Below are 6714 nucleotides of genomic sequence, written 5' to 3'. Positions count from 1 at the left end.
ATAAATGAGGGTCCCTGTGACCCCTGAGTATTCATCCTCATAGCATCAGTTCCGTAGAAGGAAATTGCAATAATGTAATTACAATAAAAATGACCCCCAGAAAGTGATTATTAATTCTTCACAGGCACAGACATTTTTCCTAGTACCACTCTTTTCCTAAACCAGGCACAGGTCCTAAAGATTGAATCATTTTACTTGTAGAGGTCTCTTGTCATTTCCTTGGATTACTGTATTTTCCTGAAGATAATACTATATAAATCCAAAAAAAAAAAAACATGCTTTAGAGTCAGGGTAAATGTATACATTGGGACACTTCAGAGTGATGGGCTTCTGTTAATAATGATGCCAGGAAAATGTGTGAACTGTGACTGTCCTGATCAAACTGCTCTGTGTATCTACCCGTATATAGTTTTTTAACAAGATTTCTTCTAAGATTATACATCAAGGATTTCTGCTCGTATAACTTGGCTCATGAGTACTTGCAGCCTTGTATGTATATATACAACAATGACTTCTGTTAAGAATATGAATTTAGGGGTGCCTCAGTGGCTCAGTTGGTTAAGCGTCTGACTCCTGATCTCAGCTCAGGTATTGATCTCAGGGTTGTGAGACTGAGCCCTACATTGCTCTGTGTTGGGCGTGGAGCCTACTTAAAAGAAAAAAAAGAGAGAATATGAATTTAACCTTAGTAACTTCATCTGTTGAATATTTCCAAGTGTGATGAATCAGGAGTCTTTGCCTTTCTGGCTTATTAAGATGTTTCTGGTTGCAGGAGGGAAAAAGTCCTGGGTAGATACACTTCAATGGGACATTTGGAGGTAGTATGGCAGTTTTATGGTGAGTATGTCCTACATGCTCCATACTACAAAGATCTGCTTGCTCACATCCCTCGATTTGGCTTCCCAGATGGCATCAGCTTTATCTTAAGGCAGACTCGTGGAAGTACATGTGCTTTGTTCTCCTCCTTGTAGAGACATGGGAGCTTTTCAGATATTCCCCCAGAACTGTTCTTTGTGTCCCATTGGTCCTAACTAAGTTACATGCCCATCTTTTAAAACTCTGTCTTTTGAGTAGGATTATGGTTCACTTAGGCCTGACTTCTAGAGCCCGTGATGGAGTTGGCTTCTCCCAAAGTACATGTGCTACCCTGGGGAAGTATAGTTACCTAAACAGAAATAAGGAGCGTTATGAAGAGAAGAGGAACTCCTGACTAGCAGACCAATTACAATGTCCACTTCACTGCCCCCTGACCACTTGCTAGGCCCAGCAGCTATCCTACCTGCCTCCCTGCCTCTAGACAAATGTGTTCATTCAAGTTGCTTTTAGATCTTTCTCTTCCTTTGATGAGCAAATCTCTCATCCCTGGGCCTCCTGCTTACTGTCATATCTCCTCTGAATGCCTGAGGTGAACTTCTGAGACTGGAGATTCTGGAGGGTTGGTGGTCTTAGCAAAGAAATTTACCAAACTGGAATGGATTGTAATCAAAATTAAGGAGGCTTTTTTTGCTCCTGAATGCTACCACTATTTCTTTTAGGATGACCTTCATAAACCTACAGAGAATGAAGAACATACTATTTATTTTCTTTACTTTGTACCCATTTCTTATGTTACATTTTTTCTTACTGAGGTCAGTGCGAACTTGACAAAATCATTTAAAAATGTAGACTCATAGCTTGTTAAATGTAAAAGAGCTTTCATCTCATTGTGCTCATTTTATAGCCAAAGAAATAGGAGTTCAGAGGGAAAATGATTCCTGTAGTTCATAGCAGACACATGTCCTTCATCCCTATGCTTTTTACTCCTAATGATTTATACTGTGCTTTACAGTTTATAAGGTTGTTTTTCAATATACTGTCAACTCTTGACTATTTGGAGCCAATTAACTGTGGTAAAAAATAAAATGCTGCCGTTTTTGAAAACTATAAATTAACATGAATTAGTAGTCCATAATGGGAACTATTTATTTTGGGAAACCATGTAGTAATAGACTATGGATCTTCTGCAGTGGAAATGCCTTCTCTGATCAATCAGTGGTGAGCTCCTACCTAGAATGTTGGAAATCTAACTTCCAATTCAAAATGGCAACTGAGCATTCTTCTCCTCAAATACCATTGAAATAACTCTAAGGATAGAAAAAGGGATAAAGGCATTGAGAATGGGGATGGAGGACCATATTAGTGAATTATATACTTTGAAGTTCTAAAAGATAGAAGGCAAGTGGAACAATACTGAAAGCACTACAGACAAGACCACGCATAGTCAAAGGCTGAGGTAGAGGTGGGAGCTCATTCTTCAAAGGACAGCTAAGGAGAAAATCAGATAAGGAGAGGAGCTCATGAGGACAACAAGAGTGGAAAGAAATCAAGCTTATGCCCTGTTCTCACTCCACTTTCTCTTCCTGTTTGTGCAGCTGTAGAACTTGTTCCCAGTGCTGAAAGAAAAGTCTAAACAAATTGAGTACTGTGCCTGGGAGATGATGGTGTTCCTACATAGGGATTGGTGCCCTAGATTGGCAGCCCCCTAGTTTGGTCTGATTTTGAACCTGAAGTTCTACATCAACTAAAACTATTAATCAGGTGTGAGGGCAAGTTTCAGTCAACCAAGTAATTAGGGGGAAATGTCAGCAAAAGGGCTAGCATTACAAAGGTGGAATAAGTGTGACAGAATAATACCTAAAAGTTTTATACTCTGACTGTGTAGAAACAATGTATCTAACAAAAATAAGTAAAAGGAGAGAAGGTAGAATGTAGAATAAGCTCCCTATATAATAAGAATCAAAGGACATAATTTAAAACTGACAAATCAAGTAGTAGAATTTTAAGTATACCTAAAAGTCCAAAAGTAAAGGATAGTAATATTGCCTAAAACTGGGTAGTGGGAGATATGGAGGAGGAAGAAGAGATACAAGCTAATGCTATACATAAAGGAGAAGCAGATACTGTCCAAAGAAATAAGGTGCAAAAATGCTACATAAAGGTAGAAGTATAAAGAAAACCACTAAATCAAAAACACAGAAAGTATCAGAACTAAAACTAATGTTTTAGTAAAGAGCAAATAATATGAGAGAATTAAACTAAGTCTCTACATACAGTCACACTAAGGAAATGTAAAGAGGCTTTTATCTCACTTATTAAAATAAAAAGGTGTTCAGATTGGATCCTAGACAAAACCTAATGCTATATTAGGTATATGCTATACACAAGAGACATCTAAAACAGATTAAGGTCAAAAATAAAAGGTTGGGCAACGCATACCAGGCAAATGGAAATAAAAAGAAAGCAGAATTCATGATCTTAGTGAAACAAGGTAGAATTCAAGGCAGAAAGCATAAGCAAGACAAATTCATTTTATAATCCTGAAGACTAATTCTCAAGGAAGTTATGATAGTTATGAATAAATATTGCACCTAATAACGGCATCTTTCATAAAGCAAAAATGACAAGAGATACATGGAGAAATAATGTACCTTAATACTAGGAGACGAATGAATTCACTTCCGTCGGCCTAAGACAACTTGAGTGGACCAAAAAACCAAACAACAATAAAACACAAAACAAATGAAGATAACAAAGACCCATACTACATGATCAGTCAGGTAGATCTGACAAATATACATCAAATTCTATACCTGATAATAGAATATGCCATCTTTCTAGTATTCATGAAAATTGACCATATCAGTGGATGAAAAGTGAACTTTGATAAATTCCAGAAGTATAAATAATACAGATTTCATTCTCTGAAAATACAATCAGATTGGGTATTCATAACAAAATAATGAAACCAGAAAATGAAATTGTCCTTATGTTGTGGAATTTTTTAAAAAATCAAAAATAATCTTTGGGCAAAGGGGAACTACAAACCAAAATTGCAGAATTTCTAGAAAACAATAAAAACTCTGAATATTTACATCTATGGAATATAGCTAGAGTAGTCCTCAGAAGAAAAGTCATAGCCCTAAACACTTCAATGAAAAATGAAATGTTGAAAATGAATTAAATATAGGTTTTTTTAATTAGAAAAATAACCAAAGGAAAGCATAAGAAAAGAATTACAAATTCCTGACAGGAATTAATGACTTAGACAATAGAGAAACAGAACTAGTAAGATGTATATGTTTTAATTTTTTTTTTTTAACATTTATTTATTTTTGACACAGAGAGAGACAGAGCATGAACGGGGGGAGGGGCAGAGAGAGAGGGAGACACAGAATCAGAAGCAGGCTCCAGGCTCTGAGCCATCAGCCCAGAGCCTGACGCAGGGCTCAAACCCCACGGACCGTGAGATCGTGACCTGGGCCGAAGTTGGATGCTCAACCGACTGAGCCACCCAGGCGCCCCAAGATGTATTTGTTTTAAATCAATACATTGGATCAAGAGTCAGCAAATTACACCCTACAGTCAAAATGTGGCCCATCATCTGTTTTGTATGGCCTACAAGCTAAGAATGGTTTTTACATTTTTAAATGGTTGAAAAAAATACTTCGTGACACATGAAAATTTTCTGAATTTCAAATTGAGTGTTCATAGTTACAGTGGAATACAGAAACACTCATTTAAAAAAATATATTGCCTACAGCTGCATGTTGTGGAATGATGGCAGAGTTGAGTAGTGACAGTAATTGTATGGGGCACTTTCATGTCTTACCACTTTGCGTGCCTCTAGACACACCACAAACCAGTGATGTGGTTAGAACGTGACAGTATTCCCAGCTCCATGCATATATCCAAATTGCAGCATTTTATTTAATCTTTAAATTTATTTTTTTACCAGTGGATACTCATCAAACAAAAACAAGAAGAGAGAGAAAAGTGAATTTTGAATGTCATGCTTTTAGGGCATAGTGGAGTGTGGATTATTTTAACCAAATTAGGTGGCAAAATATTAATAATTAATAAATTATTATAGAATAACACTGTAGCTCTGCCAAAATAATGCAGAATGTTCTGGCATTACCAGACTGAGCACTTTATCACAGTATCCCTCACACAGGAAAGCAATGGTCAGGAAAATTAGGTATTTTTTAATGATACCATTCTCGCAATTTCCTCCCAAGAAATGAAAATGAAGCTGCAACCAAAGTTTCTGAGTGGCTCGTTTGTTATCCAGGTAGGAAAAGTCATTTGCTGCTTGTGAATTAGTTGTGTTTAATTGAAGCAGCCAAAGAAATGTGTCCAGAAAATAAACTTGCTTAAGACTAACAGTCTTTCATTGAGAACAGTTGCTCAGAGTTAAGGACATTGGAGCAATGTTGATAGTCAATTAAAAACAATGCAGATGATTTTGAGTGATTTTCCTTGGTTCTTGATGAGTAAACAGATGTTACCCATACTGTTGAGTTGCTGTTTATTCAAGAAGTCAGTGCCAAGTTTGACTGAAAATTTAGCCTCTGTGAAGTCTCCATGAAACAACTACAGAAGAGGATATTTTCAAAGAAGATGAGAAAACACTATTTCAGTACAACTTGAGATGGAATCAGCTAAGATGTGTTATCACTGACAGTAAAGGTAGATGTGGGACAGAACAAGGCGTAGACAAGTTATGATTCATCAGCAGGTACTTTGCACAAAATACTTGAATCTGTCATGTGTTACAGAACTGGTGAGGTCAGCACTGAACTTCACTTATTCTCGTGGACTTAACCATCATTAGTTTTGAGAATTTTTGTCAGAAATAGAGGCTGAATATCCTGACTTGCTCTCCCAAGCCACGGTTCAATGACTTAGCAGTGATAACGTTTTATTGCAGATTTTTTTAGCTTGGGACCAAAACTGAATTTTTTTCTGAATGAAAGCAACCATCCTTAACCATTGTTATTACATACTGAATGGCTTTGGACGTTAGTTTTTTGTTTTTTTTTTTAATGTTTATTTTTGAGAGAGAAAGAGGAAAGAGACAGAATGTGAGTGGGGGAGGGGCAGAGAGAGAGGGGGACAGAGAATCCGAAGCAGGGTCCAGGCTCTGAGCTGTCAGCACAGAATCCAACGTGGAGCTCGAACCCATGAACTGTGAGGTCATGACCTGAGCCAAAGTGGGACCCTTAACCGACGGAGCCACCCAGGTGCCCCTGGACATTAACTTTTACAGCAGACATTCTTAATGAGTTTAGGCGAAGTTAACTAGAATTTAAATTTTTAAAAAACATAAGAGAAAATACATTCACAGTACTGTACTATAAAAACTCTGCATATAAGTGGACCTGCACAGTTCAAATCTGTGTTGTTCAAGAGGCAATTGTAATATTAAGCCACTTTATATACTGGTTGTGCCGTCAAAAGTTCAAATGAGAAATAAGCCCTCCGTTCCCACACATCTTTCCAGCACATGTTTCGTGAGCTCACACTAAAGTTTCAGCAGCACTTTTTCAGATGTGAATGCCAGTGCAAAGGAAATTTCCACATTTCAAAATTTATTTAACTGTGTGACCAAAGAGCTTCCATCTAACCTTCAATTGCAAGTGATTAGTCTGTAAAGTAATGACATGCTAAAAAGGCAAATATTGAAGAATTTAATAGAATTCTATAAATGTCTTCCCAGTAATTAATATACTCAATTAAAATTAGGTGCTCAGGCTCACGCCAGTCAGAGTGGCCAAAACGAACAAATCAGGAGACTATAGATACTGGAGAGGATGTGGAGAAACGGGAACCCTCTTGCACTGTTGGTGGGAATGCAAACTGGTGCAGCCACTCTGGAAAACAGTGTGGAGGTTC

This window comes from Panthera tigris, chromosome D1 (genome assembly GCF_018350195.1).
Source record: "Panthera tigris isolate Pti1 chromosome D1, P.tigris_Pti1_mat1.1, whole genome shotgun sequence".
NCBI classification, from domain to species: Eukaryota; Metazoa; Chordata; class Mammalia; order Carnivora; family Felidae; genus Panthera; species Panthera tigris.
Note: the sequence above shows the minus strand (reverse complement) of the source record.